Source organism: Sphaerodactylus townsendi, linkage group LG02, assembly GCF_021028975.2.
Source record: "Sphaerodactylus townsendi isolate TG3544 linkage group LG02, MPM_Stown_v2.3, whole genome shotgun sequence".
NCBI lineage: Eukaryota > Metazoa > Chordata > Lepidosauria > Squamata > Sphaerodactylidae > Sphaerodactylus > Sphaerodactylus townsendi.
The window spans coordinates 73,474,763-73,499,866 of NC_059426.1; the positions used below are offsets into that span (position 1 = coordinate 73,474,763).

At 42.5% G+C, this 25,104-nt stretch overlaps 1 protein-coding gene across 5 annotated transcripts in view; it reads left to right on the forward strand.

Moving 5' to 3' along the window:
- Positions 1-25,104, forward strand: part of DAGLA (diacylglycerol lipase alpha) — a 126,431-nt gene that overhangs the window by 47,352 nt on the left and 53,975 nt on the right. For 3 of the 5 annotated variants that reach the window (XM_048483812.1, XM_048483813.1, XM_048483814.1), the window contains exon 2: positions 14,363-14,482. The gene's annotated coding sequence lies outside the window, so the exon portion shown is untranslated. Of the gene's footprint in view, positions 1-1,181; positions 1,382-14,362; positions 14,483-25,104 lie in introns of all 5 variants that reach the window. The other 2 variants (XM_048483811.1, XM_048483815.1) reach the window with 1 other exon arrangement.

Below are 25,104 nucleotides of genomic sequence, written 5' to 3' on the forward strand. Positions count from 1 at the left end.
TTGAGGGATAATAATCTCAAAAAATAAAGTACAACTTTGAAACTGTCTAGGCTGCCTATAGTGTACTGGCAAATGCATCACATTACTAATTTTGTAGACCATGAATCTTTAGAAATTGATTTTTTCTGGAATAATTTCTGCTCCATATCTCTGAATATTAGTAAGGTTGTATTTCCTTCCCTTCCTATGGTATATTGATTGCTTTGGCACTTAAACACTACTTCCTTAATGCTGGGTTGATGTTGGCATGTAGCTTAGACTAGTACAGGGCTGAAAGGATTTTTCTTTAAAAAGCCATGTTCCTTAGAATTTGGGAAGGTCTGATAAGTCATCTGACTAACTACTGAATCATAATCACAAAGGACAGGACATCAAAAGGAATAGATTTAAATAGCTCCAGGAAAGTCAATATTGCTTACATTGTAAATTGAAAAAAGTATTTGTTGGTATGGGTGTACTTTTTGAGGACATTTAAAAATAATGAGCATCTGCCAGAGATAATTTACATCCTTGACTGGTAACTATTTCAGCAGGACAGCCAGGTCTTTCCCTCTGTTCCTGCCACTTGCCAGTGAGCTTGGAACAATAGACTAATGGAAGTACAGGTAAACAGTAGAAGTGGGCATGGTATGTGAGGAGGTGAGAATGCAACGCAAAGTCCTTTGGGTAGATAGCTAACAACAAGTATCTCATGTCCTGCTTCAGGGCTTTACCTGTACTGTTCCTGATATAGTGTCTTGCTTCATGCAGAAAACATCATATAAACGGCCAGAAGTACTACACAAAGAAAAACACAACACAAATAACCAAAAGCCCTCTTTAAAAATTCTGTCTTATGCCATACTATGCCTCAAGTGAAGTTTCTTGATTGTCTTCCAGAGCAGCCTCATATAGAGCCATACTTTCGTGTGTTACTATTGATTAGCCATATGATTTCTGTAACATGGATCAGAGCTGCTAGATCTGCAGAATCTAGATAAAAGACTAAACTGTGCAATAAGTAAAATGGGGGAAAAAACAAGTTTAGCTACCACACCTAGATTTTTAACTGAATTAGGTGAAGATTAACGAACCGTATCAAGAGTGAGCAGAAAAATATAATTCTGACCATCAGTCTTGTCAATCAGCATCACCTCTATCTTGTATGGAGTTGATTAATGACGTTTGTTTTGTTAATCTAGAACTTGGAAAACAATATGTGGTTGAGCTGGAATTTGCAACTGGACCTCAGCTCCTTTACATCAAACTAAATACCTTACCCCAGCACCAGGAATTCATAAGATGGTATCCTAAGGAATCAGAGTCACACAGAGTTTAACACAGTGGATGCTTGATCCATACATTAATGGAAGACTTCCAGTCCAGCAGAGAGATCATTGAGGTCAGTCCTTTCGTCCAGTTAACTTAGACGTGAATGTGTCCACTTTACCGTTATTTGTGTTTTGTGATTTCTGCTGTGTTTCACATTTCTGTAATCCAATCCTATTACCATGTTCATGAGATGTCTCATCCTATTGATTGCATTGACTTGCACTGTATAATTCTCCTTGAGTCTTAGTGAGAAAGGAGGACAATAAATAATATAAATAAATAAATAAATAAATAAATAAATAAATAAATAAATAAATAAATAAAATTATGGGCGCTGTCTAGTAAGCTGCTTTTTGGTGGGTTTGCTAATCTGTGATAATCTGTGGTATGGAACCCAACCATTCTGAGGTTGTGAAGCAGGCAAGTAGGGGTGGTGGGAGGTGTCAGTCTGTGTAGACAATTAAAGAGACGAGAGGCGTAGCTGCGCCAAACTGCGCCTGGTGCGCAGTCTATATTTTTCGGGGGAGCCACCACAGCACACTCCCCCGCAGCTTCCCCCCTTCCCACACTTACCTTAGTTCCTTTCCTTTTCCTAGAACTTTTTCAGGCTGAAAAAAAGGCCTATTCACAGTTCAGGCTTAAAAACGGCCTGATGGGAACTATACTTCCCAGAAGACCTTGTAAGCCCCAAGGTCTCCTGGAAATTGTAGTTCCTCAGGCCGTTTTTAGCATGTACTGTGAATAGGCCTTTTTTTTCAGCCTGAAAACGTTCTTGGAAAAGGAAAGGAACTAAGGTAAGTGTGGGAAGGGAAGTGGGAGGGCGCCGTGGGGGGGAGGGGGAAGGGGAGGGGGGGAATTTTGTGCCCCCCACATGACCCAAAACTGTGCGCCTGGTGCGTGGCACACGCCCCCGCCCCTGGTAGCCCCGCCTCTGGAAGAGACATGAGGGAGCTTACCAGTTGTCTAGTATACTGTTCATCTCAAAAAGCAGACTCCCCCACTTCAATGATACTTTTCAGAATAAGATCTTTTATTTACATGGTTTACAGCTCCATCCAAACAGCAGGATGCCTGGCCATGGCACTGTAGCCGTATGACCTTGCCATTCCCAGGGGGCTTTCTAGTGGCATGGAAGCCCCAAAGGTAAAAAAAACCCCCACTACCAGAAAACCTTCCATAGGACTTCCATGGACTTATGGCACTGAAAAAGCATAAGTTCAGGAGCCAGGTACCACTGTGTCCAGCAACGTAGCGGGGAGTGGAAGCCAACTAGTGTGGGCTGCTTCCCTAGCCATGCCCCTGGGCTGCCCCTGCAATGCCAGTTGTGAAGACACAGGGATGCTGGCACGCCATCCAGCATGGCATTCCACCACCAGGGAGGGCTGTGGCAGCTGCCTGCCAGCGGATTCACCCTTCTGTCATGGCAATTGTTGCTCCCACTGGTGAATTGTCCTCCCTATTATGGGGCTGTTAGTGGTGGAGAAAGTGGCTGACCTGATATCTTGGTTTTGAGAGATGGTCAATCTAAATCCATTACAAATCACCTCAGGAGGTTCGTAGTCATTCATCAGACTCAAATTGGTGTTCTCTAGGAGTCTTCCTCCTTTTGTGGATTTCTCATGGAGAAGATTGCTTTTCTTAATTGTATGTACTTTGTATTGGGTATATAGCAGTGGTTCTCAACCTGGGGGTCGGTACCCCTTTGAGGGTCTAACGACCTTTTCACAGGAGTCGCCTAAGACTCTCTGCATCAGTGTTCTCCATCTGTAAAATGGATAAATGTTAGGGTTGGGGGTCACCACAACATGCAGAACTGTATTAAAGGGTCGCGGCATTAGGAAGATTGAGAACCGCTGGTATAAAGGATAGTGTGGATCTTCTACTGGTATACCATTTGCCTAGATTAGTAAAAGGAGCCTTGGCTGAGCTTGTGGAGGTGGTCTTAGGTGTGGTGTTCAGAATAATAAACTGCTGCAGCCTTATATGTTTGCAGAATCACTTAAAAAGGTACAAACTTATTACTATACCATTATTTTAGATTAAAAACTAACAATGGCATTTTATCTAAATTCTTAAGACACTGTGAACACACTGATAAATAATTTCTCGGTTAAAATAAAACCACATGGCCTACACATCTATCCAGAAAGGATAGCGATTGTGAGCTCTCCACCGAAATGGTCCCTGAGTTTCTCAGACCTACCTATGCTGACCCATGCTTCTGTGAATTCAGGGCTGGAATACTGCATCTCATTGTATGTGGGCCTTTTCTTGAAAACTTTCTTGAAAGTATAGCTGTTGTGAAATGAGGGGTTGCTGTGTGTTGGAAACATAGGTAGCCTTTTCCTAGCAGTCAGCATTGTAAGATACTGGACAGGTTCAGGCTTTGGAAATGAAGGAATGCCTTAGTCACAGTGCTTGTTACAATGGTAAAGAATGAAGAAGAGCCTGGAAATTAAAGGACTGGAAAAGCAGACCTTATGGGGCTGATGGGGACTTGCTGTATGTCAGCTTTATTGCCCTCAGCTCTGACTGGTGTGAGTTCAGTTCACAGACTGCCCAGACAAGATTACTTTGTTTTTTAAAGAGGCCAGGACATTTTCTTAAAGGGAGTAGACTTGGGATGAGTCCAAAGCAAACTGTGCCTTTTGATTCCTATGCATTACAAGTCATATTGTATGGGAACTGTTTCTAGGGGGAATGGTTTTCTGGTGAACATTAAGGGACAAACTAGGTGTGTTGATTTGAAAGAGCTGGGTCCAGACCCAACTCAGATTCCCTACAGCTTCACAGCGTCCTTTTGGAGAAAGACTGTCAAAAAAAATTAAAAGCCTGTTTGGACTCAGAATGCTGCCAAGGGAGGAGGAGGGACATTAGCCTTACCCTCCAGCTGTTTTCTCATCATGAAAGGGGGAGAGTTATTTCTTCCATTTTTACTGTTCCACATGCACAGAATACTACTTGTGAACAGCAAAAATTGGGAAAATACCCCCATCACTATTTCAGTGTGGAAAAATGGCTCAGGGGGGGAGACAGGAGCCATTCTTCCCCTGTGGCAGCATTCTCCTACAGATGCAGAACAAGGAGAGCCAAAACATCAGCTGGGAGATGAAATGGGCCAAGTTTATTCTATTGTTTATTTACATTGATCAAAGGGATCTGTGATGCTTGCAGGCCAAGCCACATTCCAAACCCATTTGCAGTGCATACATATGGTAGGATTCAGAAGGATCTGGTCTCATTTTTTTGCACATCCTGTATTTAATGGGTGAGGCCACCTTGGCTCTAAGCCTTAAGCAGTCACATGTATATGGCTCAGGTTTTTCCTTGCCAAGCCTTTGGCGGATTCCACACGGGCCAAAAACAGTGTGAAAACAGTGTAAAAGGGTGTAAAAGGGTGTAAAAGGGTTTACACCGTTTTCACACCACTGTTTTTGGCCCATGCGGAATCTGCCAGAGTGATGATTGAGAGAGGTGTGTCACTTCCTATTGCCCTAGCTGCATGGTCTGTGGGTCAAGGATAATGACCATTCCTGTCCAAGCGTCCTGTCCAAGTCCATAAAGGCACTCATGCCACAGGTCTGGTCTGAAGGTTAACCCTTCACCATCTAAATGATTCTTCATGGCGCTCATCTAAGATGTACTGTATACTACTCAAGCAACTTGATCTGCACTTCTGCCACCAATATGCAGTAACAATGTCTAGGCTTCACAATGGTAGAATTCCTGTTACCCTTTTCAGAATAGAGTAGGCAAAACCCCACCTGGGCTAGCACCAGTTTGACAGAGGGGAACGTATTCCTACTCAGCCCCCAATGGACCATCTTGCACCCAGTCTGAAATAAAGGGAGAAAGGGTGATTGTCTCCAGTGGTGGGATTCAAATAATTGAACAACCAGTTCCGATGGTGGGGTTCAAATAATTTAACAACTGGTTGTTTACAAGCAACATTTTAACAACCGGTCCCGCCGAAGTGGTGCGAACCTGCTGAATCCCACCACTGGTTGTCTCCCTTGCTGGTGGTCAGAAAGAGGTGGGGGTGGGATTCAAGCTTGCTCTTATAAAGACTTCATCCCCCTCCCTCAAAACCATCATAAAGAAAGTGGCATCCTGCCATTTGGCCCATCCTCCTATTTCTGTGGCAAATTGTGCCCTTTCTCCAGCCTTTCTGAGTTGCAGATTCAGGAGCTGCCTTTGAGCCCAAACAAGATCTCTTTTATCTTTAAAAAGCCATTACCTTCAGCTGCTGAGTTGCTGCAGGGAACCTGAGCAGGGGAACCCAAACCCAGTTCCTTAAAAACAAGCACATTTAGTATGGCCTTAATAGCAACAGGAATAGGATCCCAGAAAGTTTCCTTTTAGAACATCTTTATTATTATTATCTGATGTACTCTGATAATACCAAATTCTAACTTCATCCTCTTCCTGTTGTAGTTAATATCTTATGCATAATTGTTCTGTCTGGAACTAATAGCTATATATCTTGAAACTTCTTTGCTGGATTTAAACTCAGTCTAAACATTACTGATCTTCATATACATTTTTTTCACTGTCACATGATACTGAGAGTTAATAACATGTTCTGACTAGATTTATGAGAGTTGTCGCCAACAGTGCACTATTCATGTTTTAACAAGGGGTTCTTCCTCTCCAGCTCTTCCAACCCTTCTTCTGTTTGGAACTTTTTAGAGTTCACAAAGAAGGCAGGGAACCAAGGGTTCTGAACACAGGTTTCCAAGGTTTTTTTAAAGTTTCTTCATAAGCACAATTGAATCTGCAGACCATATTATTAAGAAACAGATCTATTAAGTGCCCTGGCTGGCAATATTTATCTGTTTTATTTCTGAAGAAAATATCCTGAGGGTACTGATAATACAGCACTCCATTCAGATTGTGTAATATGCAGAGGAGGCCAGTCACGGCCTTATTGGCATGTGTGTGTGCGTGTGTGTTCGGGAATGTCCTTTCATAGAAGAAAAATCTGAAAATGCTTGTTGCCATCTGGTGTAGTTTGGGGTGCCTATTAATTTAACAGGAATGAGGCAAAAGAATTCATCTGAGATGGAATGACACATTAGGCTTTGTGAGAATTTGGTCAAACCTTTGAAAGTTCCTGCGTTGTCTGGCATGAAGTATACAAAATTACAGATGACAGTGACATACTAACATGGGAATATAGTATGATATAACAGAATATATAACAGAATATAGTATGATATAACAGAATATAGTATGATATAATATAGTATGATATAACAGAAATAACATCTTTTTCATTTAAGGAATGCAAAGAGGAACAGACAGAAAGACCTCTGCTTTAAAATTGCATTTCCATTATTACTTATATAGTTCATGTAAATAACAGTCTGCAAGGGTTTAAGAAAAATGGGTGTTTGGTTCAGGAGAATGTGCCAAAGTGACCATGGGACAAAAGGGAATTGAGAGGCAGAAAGAACTTGATGAAGCTAGTCTGGTCAGATTAGAGTCATCCTACTTGGTGAGACCTTGGGCTGGTTGAGTGAGTCATGTATCATTATTCTCCTATTCTATTTTCCTGTGTCCTACAGATCCCATGGTGGTGGTTTTGGTGGGTTGAAGGAGAGAGAAGAGAGGTTGTTGAATCTCTGCAATTTGATTCCCCGCTTCCTGTGTTATCCACTGTGAGCTGTCCACAGATAGGCATCCTATTTTAGAAATAGACATTTCTAATCCACTGTCTGCAAATAAATCAGTCATCTGGAGAAGCCTTAACAGTAACCCAGTAGCCAGTGTATGTATTTTTCACCAGTTCCATGGTGTTGGGAGTCATACTGTGTTGCACATCTTTTTCAAGTTTGACTGGTATACTTGCATTAGCATAAGACTTTCTTCTGATGCTGAATGTGCTTCCCTTCTGTTTCTTCCTGAAAGTAGCACTAATGGCCATGGGCATGCTGGGCAAACTAATAAATTTATTGCACAGCTTCTTTTCATAGAGCCAGCCCTCCAAGAACATATTCTGTGAGATTTGTTCAGGGTTAATGTTTTAAAAACCTTTTATTTTTGTGAGCAGCCATAGGCTACAAAGCCTTCCCTAACAAACTGAAGACATTTCCTAAAGATGAAATCATATCCTCCATAGAAGAACAATCTCCATATTATGAAGAGCCATCTTCTGAGACAGAAAGAGACCCATTTATGGGCTTTAAAATAAGTTGCCTGGGGATTGATGATGTTTTATACAGATTCTAATGGCTGATTCCTCTTGAATTGGATATGGAAAGCGCATACCACCTGGGGTACTTGTGAATACAAGTGAGAATTTATAACTGTAGTCAGGGTAATATTGTTTGGTGGATTCCGCAGGCAATGTACTTTACCTGCCATGCCTGTATGGGTGGAGGCTTGTGGGTCACAGAATGAACAAACCTTTTCTAGCAAAAATGAGTACATGTTTGTTAAGGTTAAGAAGATACTGTATTTATAAATTTAGAAACGTCTTCTTGTTTTACTGAGACTGATTTACAAAATCCACAGGTTAGAAATGAGTATAACAACAGGCTTTTGATATGGTTAGTCTTTTATAAGTTTTGATGAAGTGACTTGACATTATCCATTTCACATGGGAGACTTCAGAGACTGGGGCGAAGGTGAGGAGACTCTTCTAGACATAGGCCTCAGAAGCAGTGAAGGCTTTGAAACATGCTGTGGTGGAATGATGCAACAGGGTAGATGAGGGGGAGTATGTGGAAGTATTTTCAAATTTGTAGGGCAAGTGTAACCTCAGCTTGTGGGTTCTGTGGGGCAGTACTTGGAAGGAGTTGCAAAGAACCAAATTTAAACAAAACAGTTTACTTCTCTTTACAAATAACATTAAACATCAACATTTAACGTTACAATTCAAGGTCCTGTTCAGGTTGCATTTCAAGTCCTTCTCTATTTACAGTCTACTGATATTGCTAAGTCCAAATCTTCTTTGTAAGTTGGCTGGTTCCTGAAGACCCAAGGGCTTGATGAACAGGGTCCCACATGATGAAGCTCTCCCGGAGAACTTTCACCCATTATCACCACAAAAGAAACCCTCAAACAATAAACTCCAACATTTCCAACACAGCAAAACAACAAATCCACCTCCCAGTAGTTCCCAAATAATATTGAAATTCACCTAACAAGGTGTTAAGGTATTTATAGAATCAAGGTCCGAGTCTGGTAGCCTGTTCTCTGTAAAGAGCTCTTCTAGCCTCTGTTGCTCCTGAGTCTCCACTCCCTTACTGGTCAACTCCATTCTGGCCAACTCCATTCTGCATGGGGTTACATTCTCCCCCACTAAAAATTTGGCTCGTCCCACAGTAATTGTAATTGCAACTTTTGGAAATCATTGTACAATGATTTCCTAGAGATTCCTGGGTACTTGAGGAACCACATTTGGTGTGCATCTGAATGCAGAAATACTGTCTTTCCCTTGCAAGGGATTTCCAATCAATTCCAAACTTAGCTGCACTGGAAGTTTGGTAAAACTCTTCAGCAAATGTTGCAATTCAGCAAAGCAGTTTGGTGAAGGGATGGGGATTGCAACTAAATCCCTTCCTTCATAACTGCCAAACAGTGTTTCAAATTAACACAGCAACATCTCTTGAACTCTTCTTCATAACAAAACAGTTTCCATGGGGATCAAACCCCAACTTGCTGCACACTTCCATTGCAAGTAATTTATATTTGCAATCTCACTTCCAAGCCCCACGCCAGTTGGGCGCCATTTTGTAACCCTCAGCCAGGGTTCTGTGGGGCAGCCTGAAGGAGTTGCAAAGAACCAAATTTAAACAAAACAGTTTACTTTCTTTGCATAAATAACATTAAACATCAACCTTTAACCTTATAATTCAAGGTCCTGTTCAGGTTACATTTCAAGTCCCTCTATTTACAGTCTACTGATATTGCTAAGTCCAAATCTTTGGTAAGTTGGCTGGTTCCTGAAGACTCCAAGGGCTTGATGAACAGGTTGCAACATGATGAAGGTCTCCAGGAGAACTCTCACCCATTATAACCACAAAAGAAACCCTGAAACAATAAACTCCAACATTTACAACACAGCAAAACAACAACTACCTTCCCAGTAGTTCCCAACAATATTGAAATTACCTTAACAAGGTGTTAAGGGCTTATAGAAATCAAGGTCCGAGTCTGGTAGCCTTGTTCTTCTGCAAAAGAGCTCTTTCAGCCTCTCTGCTGCTCCGAGTCTCCACCCCTTACTGGGTCAACCCATTCTGGGCCAACCCATTCTGGGCATGGGGGTTACACAAGCTTAAATTACCAGAATTGCTTTGTGAATAGTGTGGCCATTTGTCTAAATTTCTTATAACGTGGCCAGAAAATGTGCACATATCTTTGTGTATAACTGGGACTCAGAACCAATTCATTTAAGGATATTGGTAGACTGAACAATGAAAGTAAAGGACTGGTCTACTGATATTTTCTGAAAACTGATATGGAACTGTCTCATTTTATGAGTTCCCATCAGAACAATGTTGCTGGCCATTCCAGCAGTTAGCAGGTGGTCCAACCACCACAGAGTTGACAGAATTGTCAGTTTGTAATGCCTTGAAATATGTATCATTCAGCCTACTGTCTGATTTGTGGGTGGAAATGGCAAACTCATCAGAAGAGCAGATCACTTATAACCACAGATGTCCCTAACATACTGTCACTTTACAGCCTTGTGTAACTGTTGGCACCACAAGGTAGAATTAGATTTGGACACTTTGAATTGGCTTTCTGTATGGTGTTTTGTGGAGCAGTATAAAAAGCACTCTAAATTGCAAAGAGTTAAGAGTGCATTTCAGTTCCATACACCGACCGTAACCCGTCTCCATGCATATGCAGCAGCTGAATCAGATAATTAGTGATAGCTCTAGTTTGAATCCAGGCCTTTATTACGCTTCCTGTTGAAACAGCCAATCAGGACTATTGCCAGTTGTCTAATCAGAACGGTGTGCACACAGCATGGCCCATGGATCAGGGGGGGATTCAAGCAGGCAGCACCCATTAGGTGCATGGTTGCTTATCTGGCTAGGAATGTGAATGCTGAAGCTCCCTTCCACCCACATCTGCCCTCTAACAGGACTGAAGCAATTATTGCATTTCAATTGACATGAAAAATTGGTTCAGTCTATAACAACATGTCCAGTCCTGGATTGTCTCTAATCATCTTGCTGATTGGTTTGCATCATCTTATAAAAGAAATACTAGTATTCTTGTAAGACTAAATCACAGCCTTAAGCTGGAGCAACCATTTTAGCCAGGTGGACGGGTAGGAAGCTATGGTGCCCAGCATTGGCTTTCATGGTTCTCTGTAACCCATGTCCATTGGGGCAGCTTTATATAGGCCAGCTATACATTATAGAGGGAGCAGGACCTGATGATCAAGCTGTAATGTGGCCTGTAATGTGTATTTAAAAGAGGAGGGCTGGAGGCAAGTCCAACTTTCAGGGCAGTTTGCCAGCATCCATTTGCTAGCTGCCAGCATCCCCCAGGACTCCAGCAAAGAGATGAGGGAAGGCAACCAGAAGGCTAAGCATTGGTATGTGTGTATGCATGCACTTGCACGCATTCACACTCTTGGCCACACACACATTACAGCAGTTAGATGTGGCTTCCCTCGTTAAACCCAAAATCTGGATGCTATGGGAGGGATGACAGCTGGGCAAGTTTGGTCCCATTAACTAAAAGCAAACACATGTGGCAAGCATTACAGAAAGGGGAAGAGGAAGGGAAAAAAATCACAGCAGAGTTGGGAAATGGAATGGCCCTGGAAAAAATTGGCCAAGCGGCTCCCATGCGTGTGTCTCATAAGGCTGAAGTTACCAATCCTTAGCAGATTAAAGGGTACAAATTTGCAGAGTTCCTTACTCATAGTTGAATAAGTTGGCACTACATTTTCTCCGACTGGTCCTCAGTTTTAAGGGTCTTTCCTTCTCTTTTTAATGCTGAATTTGTTTATAGACATTCATTTACAGTACTTCTTTGTTGTAGCCTGAATTGGCTATTATTTTTTAAAGGGTCCAACACAGGCAAAAGTGACCCCACGATGCTTTTGTCTTAACCAAGGGAAAACAGAAAACACTACGGGCTGGCATATGTACATACTTTGCATGCTGAGTGTGATGGTAGAGGGTTAGGGTTAGCATATTTCTGGCTCCAATTGTTTTCTTCAGAGGCTCTAAGACCCTGAATGGAGGGAGCCCAGTAACCCTAACCCTTTCTTTTCTTTGTATGTTCATCCATATACATCATAAGCTGTCTTTAACACATTCTGACATTTTCCTGCCACAATATTCTGTCTCCCCTCATGAATAAGCAAACATAGAAACACCACCTGGTCTTTCTTCCATGTGCGCTTATTCAACAGCCATTTCACCTCCACATAGTGATTACACTCTTGGACACTCACATGCACACACACCCCCATGTGCTCCATTGTTCACTGAGCCACTGTTCATTGCAGACCACCTGAAATATGTAAAAAGATAATTTTGCCATTTTTATAAACTATTTTTTATAATTTTAGTATCGAGAGTTTTTAATGAGACTACCCTTGCAAACCTAAGGTAGTTATGGGGGGAAATTATTACTGGGCACGTACTTCTGTAGTTTATAATTCAATTATTTAGATATTTATGTTTGTTTGTCCTCAGATGCCCCAGAATGGCCATGCCTGGCTCTGATGTCAGACTGGAGTCTGGTGCTGTTTCCTCCTCCAGTATTCCTTTAGTAGGATTGACCTGGGAGAAGAACCTCAGAAGAAAGCTTGGGAGATGGGGTGTTTACAGCACCCTCTTCCCTCTACTGCTCCTGCCATTAATATCTCCCTGGTTACCTTAAATGAGGTCTGGCCCTTCCTCCATGGCTCTCCCAGGGTGCACATTCTAAGGACTGCTTGGGGTTGGGACAAATCCAACCCCACCCACTCCCTCTATCCTTTGGGATGGATGGACAGGAGTGTCAGGCAAAGGGCTGCCAATCTCTAGGTAGTGACAGGCGATCTCCCATTATTACAACTGATCTCTAGGCAACAAAGATCAGTTTCCCTGAAGGAAATGGCAGCTTTAGAGGTTAGCCTTTATGACATCATATCCCGGTTGAGCTGACTTCCCTCCCAAAATTCAGCCCTCTCCAGGGCCTGCCACAAAATCTCTAGGGATTTCCCAAGCCAGATCTGGAAACCCTATGCAGGCAAGCTTCCTTCTATTTCTTATGAATTAGCTGTCCAACAATTCCATTGAGTTATCGAAAGTTCTTGTATTAAGGGATATCTCTGCTTTCTGTGTACTAACAGCTGATATTTTTACCTCTCCCTCTCAAAAAAAGTGCAGGAATAAGTTTTGAAGGAAAATTTATAAAGACTTTAGTCCATATATCCCAGTATTCTCTACTCTGATTGGCAGCATATTTCCAGTAGTAGTTATCCTCTGCCCTGGTACTCAAGATCCATTTAACTAGAGATTCCATGAATCTGAGAGTGAATTCACATGATACAAAGTCCTTGTGACTGCGGTCAGAATTTTATATCTCGCATCCACCAGGAGTTCTAAGTCTCCTGGTCACACAGAGCTGCATTCCAATCATGACCATGGTACATATGAGGAAGGGGCTTGAGCCTCCCCCACCCCTACCCCAGCACCATGTCTGCAAACTGAAGCAGCCATGGCAAGTTGTTATGTGCTTTTTTGGGAAACACGTGTAATGACAGCTATGTGTAGTTTTCCAGTTGGAGCAAATAGCAGCTCTCTTGGCTGTTCCAATTGTCCAAAATGGTAGTGGGGAGAAGAAGGCTGAAACCCCTTCTCTGTGTATGCTGCAGTCATGATCATAGTATTACCCCTATGGCTCTGACTGGCACCATATGCAGAGAAGCAATTCCTAGTGCACGTCAGATACAAAGCTCCTGTGGAGGCCATGAGGACTCTATTGTGAGAGTTAGCCCTAAGACTACCCATATATTTCTCAACACCTAGGGCCTGAGATCTTTTTATTGGAGATGACAGGACTGAACCCAGGACCTTCTGCATAGCAAAGCCGTGGAGCCTCTCTTGTTTAAACTGAACATGTGATTAATTTCTTTTCTGCATTTAAATAGTTGGGAATGAGTAACTTTGGACTAATGGCACAGCAGTGCTAGTACTTCACAAGACATATCTCAAGTCTAATGGGATATGTGTAAGCCAGTTTCTACAACTTGTCTTCAAGCATTTGTATTTATTTGAGTACTCTGCCACTAATGCCTGATCTAGTAACCGGCTGCCTTTAACTTAATCTCCTAGATTGATCTAAACTCTTTATACCATTTAAGCAGGTCTCATTTGTGGCTCTTTAAGCCTCCACCCTGCAGTATTGCCCCCTCCTCCACTTTCTGCCATACCCCATATAATGCTTCATAGAGAATCAGTGACTGAAAAAGCCTGGGAGACACTGCTTCTTTTGAAAAGTCAATTTCCTCTTTTACCGAGAAAATGGCCCCTTCTGTGTGTTCTTTTGTTTTCACTGTGCCAAAAAAGGGACTGATGGCCTAGAGCCCTTCCAGTCTTTTTCCAGCACTTCTGTTGCTGATAATCCATTGCAAAGAAAACAGGATTTCTAATACTTATAGAGGATCTTAGGTACTCTGAAATCACTGCTGCTTCACTGCATTTAGTTACTCTGATTTTTCCGATGGAGGAGATAAGATGGCTTATATGTTGCGACTGCACTTATTGTCTGAGAGTTCCTTCCCCAGCCTTTTTGTGTCACTATGAGTGCCAGTATTGCATGTTCTTTCTTTAGTCTTACTTCCCACAATGCATAAACACATCTCCCTGGAGCTAGAAATGAGATAATTCCCTTCTAGATTTTAATGCAAATGTGAAAAAGGGATGGAGAAGTCATGAATCCTACTTGATTTTTATAGTGTATCTCCAACTGAATTAGTGAAAGTTCTGTCTTGGAGGGAGGGGGTTATAACTGTGATGGTGGTGATGATGGCTGGCTTTGTCAGCTGACAGTTACAAAGTGTTCTTTCCTTTTCTGCCTGTGTTTTCAGTGGCTACAAGATTATGCTGATTCCTTCTTCGCTCATGATGTATGCACCCGTGAACATACAGCTTTTCCTAAGACGCCTTCTTGAGCCAGAAGAATGTGCTTCTACTGGACTGCATGCTATGTAAGCATTTCTTATTCCCGTTGCTCACCCTTTTTCTCTGTCACCTCAAGAACCCAGTTTTCTGTTTCAACACGTTTGGGGTAGGGGGGAGGGGTTAACATGGATTTTTATCCCTGGCATTATGTACATAAAAACCTTTCTGTGATTTCATCTGTTGTCGTTCAAGCTCTAATCTAGATGCAAAGTCCGTCTGACATATGATCCCCTGTTACTGTTTTAAATCTCAGGGCACATACTCATCATCATTTAACAGATAAGTTAACACTTGATGTAATTTACCCATACAATTAACGGATAAGTTAACCCTTGAGGTAATTTACCCATATAGCTAGGGTGGTTAAGGCATGAAACAGGCTTCTGCATCTCTTTAATACAGGCAGTAAATTAACTGAGATTTTAATCTGTGAGCACAGAACCGTGGTTGATGGTTTTTCAAGTTTAATTAATCTGAATTTTTATTTTTATTTGCTTCATTTATACCTCACTTTTCTATCCTGTGGGAATCCAAAGTAGCTTACAATATTTTCCTCTTTTCCATATTATCTTTACAGCAACCAAGGACATAGGTCAGGAGAGGGGGGTTGTTCCCAGATTCAAACCCCCCCATTACATATCCAAGCTCCGTCCCCGTTTGTGGTTTTTTTGTATTTTTTAGTGTTTTTTCAGTTTTTGGCCTGTAGGTGGCGCAGCTTTTCGGCTAACAGCACCACAATTTTAGGGATTTTTTGGGAGACTCTCCTGATGATACCACCCGGGTTTGGTTCAGGGGGTCCAAAGTTATAGACTCCCAAAGGGGGTGCCCCATCCCCCATTGTTTCCAATGAGAGCTAACAGAAGATGGTAGTGGGAGCTAATAGTGGGGTAGTGGGAGCTAATAGAACATACACCTTTGGGGGTCCAAAGTTATGGACCTGAACCAAACTTCACCAAACTGGGTGGTATCATCAGGAGAGTCTCCTAAAGGAACCCTGAAAGTTTGGTGCTGCTAGCTTAACAATTGAACCCTGACAGCAGGCACCCCCCCCCCAAATTTCCCCAGATTTTCCTTTTAAACCCACCCCCTTCAGCATAGATTTAAAGGGAGAATCTGAGGTCCCCAGTTTAAACATTGAAAGTGATACTGTTTCAGGGTGGGGGAGAATGCACCCCAAAACAGTATCAGTTTCAATGTTGTTTTAACTGGGGACCCCAGATTCTCCCTTTAAGGTGGATTTGAAAGGATAATCTGGGCTCCCTAGTTTAAACACCATTGAAAGTGATGCTATTTGGGGGGGACAGTGGCGGGGATGGGGCAGGCGGGGCAGGGGAGTCTGCTGTCCCTGGCCTTGGAGAGCTGCTTTTATAAGCACTGAGGCCAGGGGCAGGGCTTGGGGAGGTAGGGTCACGCCCTCAGGGGTGGGTGGGGGCATGGCCCCGCCCCCCCCAAGTCCACCCCATAAAAAATCCATACCTGCGTCACTTGACAGCAACCCTGTAATGTAGGTAAGGCTGAGGTTGTGTGTGTGGATTAAAAGCTATGATACTGTGTGTATAATGTGAAAGTATTCTTACCGCTTGTTTTCTTAAAGCATAGGTGCCAAACTCATGGCCCTCCAGATATTATGGACTACAGTTCCCATCATCCCCCGCCATCATGATGCTGGCATGGGATGATGGGATCTGTAGTCCATAACATCTGGAGAGCCGCGAGTTTGACACTTGTGTCTTACAGGATTCATAATTCTAGATTTCTGCAGGCTCTCCAAATTTTTAATACATTACTAGGTTCCTAAATCATTGGATTTCTCACATATAAAACATGGTTTGACTCTTTCTTGAACTTTGCATTATATTTTAATAAGACTTCTTCATTTAGCTTTGCTGTTATCTATATGCTGAGGAAACCAGAAACTTCTTTGCTGAAAGATCAAATTGCTAGCTGCAAGTGAAACTACTCTTTTCTGTTCATTTTCATGTTATGTTTAATAAACCAAGAACAGGAGTTCAGATATTAGTCATATTGTAAATATTATATTTGCAAAAGTTAAAAGGATATCCTCTCTCAAGGCTACTTTTATCCCTATACACAAGTGATAGGAGGGCTCAAAATTTCTGTGAAATATCATTGCTGAATATTATGAATGGTGACAAAATTCTAGGCATGTATTATATTATAACTACTTGCTCAGATAGGAGGGTCATGAAATACATGTACCATATATACTCGCATATAAGTCGAATTTTTCAGCACATTTTTGTGCTGAAAAAGCCCGCCTCGACTTATATGCGAGTCAAGTATATTTTAAAAAATATTTTAGGGTTTTTACTTTGTTGGCCACCAGGGGACGCAGTTTTTAGGCTAGCGGCACCAAAATTTCAGGGATTTTTCAAGAGACTCTCCTGATGATACCACCCAAGTTTGGTAAAGTTTGGTTCAGGGTGTCCAAAGTTATGGACCCCCAAAGGGGGTGCCCCCATCCCCCATTGTTTCCAATGGGAGCTAATAGTGGATAAGGCTACATTTTGAGGGTCCATAATTTTGGACCCCCTGAACCAAACTTCACCAAACCTGGGTGGTTTCATCAGGAGGGTCTCCTAAAGATACTTGGAAATGTTGCTACTGCTTACATAAACATTCCACCCTGACCAAAAAATCCAGTTCTTGAAAGAATTTTTAACTCTTGTGTTTTAGCTTGGTTGCTGGTTGAGCTAAGGTTTTTGTACTTTTAAAGTTATTGTTGAGAACCATATTGTTTTTAGTTGACCCTTCCTTGCACCCAGGAAGCTTTTTTTAGTTTACTGTTTTCTTTGGGAAATAGAAAATAAATATTCAAAAACATTTAATCTACTGATGCCTCAATTAATGTAATTTTATTGGTATCTATTTTTATTTTTGAAATTTACCAGTAGCTGCTGCATTTCCCACCCTCGACTTATACATGAGTCAATATGTTTTCCCAGTTTTTTGTGGTAAAATTAGGTACCTCGACTTATATGCAGGTCAATTTATACACGAGTATATACGGGTATATTTACAACCTAGGAAAGGAGAGCTGAACAAATGCTGATCTTGAGTAAATGGGAAGGGAAAAGCTAAGAATTTGATGGTGGTAAGGGATAACATGATATAGAAAGAAAGAAAGAAAGAAAGAAAGAAAGAAAGAAAGAAAGAAAGAAAGAAAGAAAGAAAGAAAGAAAGAAAGAAAGAAAGAAAGAAAGAAAGTGTCCAGCATAGACAGCATGATGTAGGTAGTCATTGTTATTTCTCAAAACAGTGACAGTTCAGTAGCTTAGGTAACTTATTTTCAGAAGTTATTATAGAGAGCTGTATAGAATCAAGGATGAATTATAGAAGTGCCTCCAAAAATATCTGAAAATGGGGACCCAAAGAAAATGGTGTATAAAAACTCAATTCCATGTAATGCTACTTCAAAGTTAGGATCATGCAGAGGCAGAAAAACCAGACTGTGAAGGGTTAATTCTTCACAGAGTCTTTGTGTATGAGTGACATGCTGAGAGAAGGGGGAGTTTAGAAATCAGTCAGAGCTGTTGATAGGATTATGGGCTGGAACTCTTGGAACCAGAGGTTTCAGCTGTTTAGTTTCTGTATATAGACCAGTGGTGTTGACAGAGAAAGCGTATTTGGGGTAAAGGACCCTACTCTAGTCAAGAGGAAAATAAATGTCCAGTGAAAGAATCCTAGCTCAGGTTGTACAGTTAGTTCGTCTCCTGAACTATAGGTGTAGAACTGAGGGTGTTGGATGAGTGAAAGAGATAGTATCACAGAGGGACCAGTCTCTAGCTAGAAGAGAAATTTAAACTTTGTATGGGAAAAGAATTTCCATCCCTAGTTCTGAGGTAGATTTACTTTGAAAGTCTGGAGTAGTGGGTTAGAGCAGTGAACAATAATCTGAAGAACCTGGTTTGATTCCCCACTCATCCACATGAATGGCTGACTTTTATTTGATGAACCAGATGTGTTTCCCCACTCCTACATTCCTGCTGGGTGACCTTGGACTAGTCACAGCTCATTCACAACTCTTTCAGGCTCACCTACCTCACAAGGTGTCTGTTATGGGCAGAGAAGGGGAAGGAGTTTGTAAGCTGCTTTGAGACACCTTAGAGAGGGAAAGGGTATAAATCCAAACTCTCTTTGGCCATTTCTGCATAGCCAGAGGCAGCGGCTTCCCTACCTCTGGCTTCCCCCGGCTTCATTTAAGCCGGTGGAGCGTTGGTATCATTCTCACGGCTCCGCATGGAGCCGCCCAGGGTGTGAGGAAGACACTTACCTTTGCTTCCTGTTCATCTCGGGACAGCTGGAAAGACACACCCACGCTGCCCAGGGCAGTGTGGGCGTGTCTTTCCAGCCGTCCCGAGCTGCACAGGAAGCAAAGATAAGTGTCTTTGTCACACCAGAGGGGTCGAAAGCAGCGCCCTCACGCCAGTGTGGTTCACACCACGCCGTATGGAAGATGGCGCTTTTGGAAAAACCCGCTCCCTGAGCAAGTTTCAAAAGCGCCGTTTTCCCGCCATTTCGGGGGCCGGCACATGGTGCTGCTGCAATGCAGCAACGCCAGGTGTGCAAACAGCACCCCAGGGATGGTGCTTTTTCCGTCCCTAGGACACTGTCTTTTGGCCATGCGGAAACCGCCATACTCTTTGGAGTGATCCCACAGTTGGGGGGAAATCTGAAGGGGAAAGGGAAGTTGGGTGAATACTCTGTTCCTTCTAGATTTCGGACCCAAGAGTTGACACTCTGAGTGCAAGTCTAACTCAAAGCTGTCCAGCAACTAGAAAGTCTGTCTTATTTCAAAGGATTTAGAAATCTGCAACAAACTGAAATTTTATCAGTTATACATTTTCTTTAGTGAAATATAGGGTGGGGCAATTGAATACCCCCTCCGAAGGTTATATATACTAATTTTCAAAAGTCACAAGAAACTGTAAATATTTTTAAATAACTGTAATAACTGTAAATAGCCAGAAACTGTAAATAGCCAATAACTGTAAATGTGGCCACCAAAAGTAGGCCACAAAGTCAGGCTTCAGAGCAGCAAACTAGGCCAGAAACCTAGAGGTTGCTATGGATACCAGTTGTAGCCATCTAGCAGAAAATTTACAAAATGAGCCTAGTGTGATTGATATGGGCAGCTTGTTTCAGGGAATCCATGTTGCAGAATTTCTGAATGAACAGAGACAAGAAGAAACGTTGTGAGAATTTTGGCTAAGGACTGAAACTTCTCAGGAGGTGACAGTTGAACAACCATGTCTTTTCATAGTCCTCTATCAGAGACTCTATAGAATTTCTATGGCTGTTTCTGCACAGCACAATTTACCAGGCTACAATCGGTATCTTACAATCCAAGTCTATTTTATCCCAGTTTCTCCCTTTGCATGTCTGCCCGTTTCTGTGAAGGATTCGAGTGACGACCGGGAGGAAATACTCCAGTTTGTTTTGCATAAGCCCGGGTCTTTTGTATTTACACCACAAGCATATCCACGCATGCGCAAACATCCCTGGTGTCCCACCTTCTGATTGGCTGTTGTTTTGGGGCAGCAGTGGGGGAAAAACAAGGCCCCCCACCTTTTTTCAGTTCTGGATAGGGCTCAGCGCAGTCCTCAACATGGCAAGCGGCAGCAAAAAACATTGGGCGCAGCATCACATCACATTCCACTCATGTTCTCATCTTTTTGTGGAGAACAAGAGATTCCCCCCCCCCCCTGATATGACCATTAACATTTGGCCCAAAGTGCACATCTCCCTAGCTATGCACTCTGAGCAACCAGTACATGTACAGAAAAGAAAACAGGCAAAATGGCACTCCCGGCAAAATGGCACCCAGACAATACCATGAGCAGAAAATGTGCTTGGGGCAGTGACGTAGGTATAGATTTTTTTATGGGGGGGTCGAGGGTGAGCCCACCCCCCACCTGCCTCTGGGGGCGTGGCCATGCCTCCCCAAGCCCCACCCCCAGCCTAAGTGCTTATAAAAGCAGCTCTCCGAGGCAAGGGATGGCAGACTCCCGTGACTCGCCCGCCCCGCCTCCCCCACCGGCTGGGCTCCCAGCAGGCAGCCGACAGTCCCTTCTCTCTCCCCTCCAGGCAGAGGGGTAGCTTGGGAAAATGGAGGTCAGTGCAAAATGTGAGGTTTGCGCACACACACACACACACACACACCCATGGGCGACTGCTGTGATGCTGGAATCCACCCCCAAACAGCATCACTTTCAATGGTGTTTAAATTAGGGAGACCAGATTCTCCTTTTAAATCCTTAAAGGGAGAATCTGAGATCCCCAGATAAAACAATATTGAAAGTGATGCTGTTTGGGGGTGGATTATCCCCCACCCTGAAACAGCATCACTTTCAATGTTTAAACTGGGGACCTCAGATTCTCCCTTTAAATCCATGCTGAAGGGGGTGGATTTAAAAAGAGGAAATCTGGGAAAATTTGGTTGGTGCCTGCTGTCCAGGGGTACTAATTGTTAAGCTAGCAGCAGCAAATTTTCAGGGTATCTTTGGGAGATTCCTCTACTGATGATATCAACTTGGGGTTTGAGGTGAGGAGTTTAGTCTCAGGGGTTCCAAAGGTCATGGGACCCTCAAAGGTGTAACCCCCATCTCCTATTAGCTTCCATTGGAAACAATGGGGGATGGGGCACCCCTTTTGAGGGACCATAACTTTGGACCCCCTGAACCAAACTTCACCAAACTTGGCTGGTATTATCAGGAGTGTCACCTGACGATAGCCTGAAATTTTGGTGCTGCTATCCTAAAAACTGCACCCCCTGCAGGCCTAAAACAAAAAAAACCACTTTAAAAATAAAAAAACCCCACAGACGGGGGGGTGGAGCTTTGGACATGCAATGGGGGAGGTGTGAACACGAGAACCCCCCCCCCCCCTTACCTACGTCCTTGGCTTGGAGATCACTTCAGGAAGGGTGGGTTGCAACAGTTGGCAGCTCAGCAAAGTTGAAAACTGACAAGACGTCAAGTGGGGAGTTCAAGAGGTGGGGCAAGGTGGGGAGATCAGGGGGATGGGCAGGAAAAATAAAATTGTCCTGTGGTGTTTACACAGTAGCGGGTTCACTGCAAGATTTTTGAAAAGAATCACCAAATTGGCAATTTTTGAAAATCCCGAGATGAAGGAAATATTGCGGGACAAACCAGCTTTAGGGAACCTTGCGAACTTCTTGGCCAAACTTCTTACATTTGGACCATGCAGAAACGACCAATGAGGCATAAATGTTCTGCTGTCTGGGAAAAGTAAAAACAGCTTGTTGTCTCCAGGAAATATAGCATACAGCTGTTATTACTGGCCCATGAAACCCCTATGTCAGGACATCTAGGCATAAGTAAGACGTGTGATCGGCTGCAAACCAGATTCTACTGGCCAAATATGGGGAGGAATATATGAGACTTTTGCCGGTCCTGTCCAGCGTGCCAGCTATTGGGCAAGGTGAAGGACAAAGAAAAGTCGATTCACAACCTATTCTACTAGTGGCTGAACCATTTTCCAAAATCAGCATAGACATAGTAGGGCCAGTCTCAATAGCAACCAGTTATTTAGAGTTATTACAGTTATTTTCAAAAGTCATTATAGACTCATCTATAGAATCTAAGATGAATTCTAGAGGTGCCTCCAAGAGTATCTGAAAATGATATTGTCAAAACAGTAGCCGCCTTTTTACTGTAATAAGGTATAAGGTATTTTATTGTTGGTTTCTGTTAGCTTAAATAATTGTCCTGTATAGAATTCAATGGCCAATCTGACCATCATAATTTGGTTTATACAAGGAGTAGGATCCATGAAATGCAAGAGAAAAAAGACAACATGGAAGATCTAACCAAGAAAAACTGCACTCAGAAGTGATACTCCTTTTATGTATCATTTGATGTCTTAGGAATTTCAGGAATCAATAAGTATGTGCACAGAAGTGCAAGTGTTTTCTATCCACACTCCATTCTTTTCAGTGGAATGTGTACTTGGCAGCATGTCCCTAATATACATCCCAATGCAGACTGGAATCCATTTAAAGCAATGCAGCACACATATATTGATTTTGCATCGCAAGAAATGTTTGGGTGCACATCTGGTGTATTTACAATCTTTTAAATTTGCAATGTAAGGAATGATATGTGAGTAAAGTTAGTCTTGAGAGTCCTCTGAAGCTAATTCTGTCCCTTTCCCTGTTGTTAAAATACAAGGGGATTTTTTTGTTTTTCATTTTAAAAGTATTTATTTTCACTTATATCTCACTTATATCTCACCTTGAGAACCAGCATGTTGTAGTGATTAGGAGCAGCGAACTCTAATCTGGAGAACAGAGTTTAATTCCCTACTCCTCCACATGAGTGGCAGACTCTTATTTGGTGAACCAGAGTTGTTTCCCCACTCCTATAACTGATGCCTGCTGGGTTACTTTGGGCTAGTCACTATTCTTTGGAACACAGTTAGCCCCACCTACCTCACAAGGTGTCTGTTGTGGGGAGAGGAAGGGAAGGATTTGTAAGCTACCTTGAGTCTCCTCTTTTTATTTCCATCGCAAAACTCCAGGCATTATATGTAGGATTTCCTTTCACTGACCTGACCTAGACTTGCTTGGCTTCAATTGAGTTGCTGTTTGTGCCTTTCAACTATACTCCAGATACAAAGGGGCTTTTATGTGTCCCTTTGAGGGGGGAATGTGGGTTTGGGTACGCTGGAAAACACATCAGCTTTAAGTATTTCAATGGTGCTTTAAATTGCATTGATACATTGAAAAAGCAATTCTCCCAATACAGTTCTTCCTTTTAGAACTCAGGCTGAAGGGAAGCCAATGGCAACGGCATGTGGGTTTGCATCTGTACTGAACTGTGCAAGGAGGCAATTTACAAGCAGAGGCCAAGGTCTTCACTAGCTTGTCTTCAGTGCAATGGGAAGCAGAGATTTCCTCCATACCTCAGGTGTTTCTCCTGCCTCTAGGTATCCCTTCCAGGCCTGTCTCTTCTTCATCTGTGGTACCCAGCACACCAATACACACACTTTGAAAACAGAAGCTAGGGTGCTGAAAACTGTTGTGGCAAAAGAGTAGTTTTAAAAATCCTCCCCCAGTTTTTATAAGTTCTTAAGGACCCAAGCAAGCTAATTTGCCCCCCTTCTTTCCCCCTTTGACTTATTTTCACCGGCTGTTAACATTCTGAGCTTCCTGGAGTCATTCCTCATCAGGACATTGGAGAGGGAATGTTTTAGTTAATTTACAAACTCCTATTTTTCTGCATACCTCAAAATTCCCTAAATGTTAGCTAATCCTGTCTTGTATATGGGTGGCCCTGTGGTTATGGTTTTATATATGTATCATAATTCATCATATTTGACATAGAGATTGTATACATGGATAGTTTTAGGTAGGATTTTTAAAACTTAAAAACTGAGGTTATAGTTTTCAGTGATATGCTGCTTTTAAAAACAGTTCTTTCTCTGTCTCTGTCTTCTTTACTATCTGACTCTCCTGGCTTTCTCTTCTCTTTTGACAGTTTTTTTCTTCTGACCACTTCCCTTTACTTTCTTTTTACTATTTTGCTTTTCAGTGCATACATGCTCTGTACTCTATCACATGCCCATCCATCTTTAAAACCATCTAGGCACACACGAGCATTCTTCACTCACTCATATGTTTGCAATCACAGAAAACTATGTATAAACATTCAGGTTTCTTGCATAAACTCAGGTACATGTAAGCTTATCATAGTAGGAACCAATGTTCTTTTGCTGTTCTTTGTTGTCTTTCTGCTATATCTTGCTCTGTTCCATGTGCTTGCAGTGGCTTGGGCTGAGCTGTTTGGAGCTTCCCCCACCTGGGTAAGTGCCTCTGTGTCTTGGGAGAGGCCTCTGGGGTTTCATATGTTGGCTCCTGAGCCCTGTGGGAGGCTGGAGGAGGTGGGGGAATGCCCATTGCCATGTCCAGACCACCCACCGACTGGACAGTGAGATTATCCTGAGAAGATTTTATCTAGTCATTCCCTGCTAGGCGGGCATGAGTACACTTCTTCAGGTAAAGATCCTCCTTGATTGAAATGGATGATGATTGCATATCTTTGATATATATTTGATAGCTATCTTACATGATGCATATAAAGTCCAAGACGAAAGAGCCAGGTCTACAAACATTTCACCCTATAGAAGAAAATTTTCTTCTGCATGCCCAGAAGAAGATAAGAAAGTTACATGGGCTTGATGCAAAGTCATGGTTTCATTAAACTAACTATAGTTATCATTACTAACCATGCATAGGCAACTTCTCTAACAATGGTTTTTTAGAGTATTATTGGATTAGTAACTGAAGTTAATTTCAACTATAGTTTCACATAATTATAAACATTTTGGGTTAATCGTTATTTGTTCTCTTACTGCGCCTTTCCCACAATGTGAGGTGGAACATTAACTGGGTGACTGATAGAGAAAACAGCAAAGGCAGTGAAGTCTGCATTCTTGAAAGACTGTTTGTGAATCATATCCCACCTTCACAAAGTAACAATAGCTGAAATAAACCATTGTGTTGTGTTATGTCTGTGGCGCTTCCCCTCCCTGTGCAGGGCCCTTGGGCGATGGAACCTTCCCTCCTTCCCTGTCCTGGGGGTTGTCCTCCCCAGAGATGTTCTTT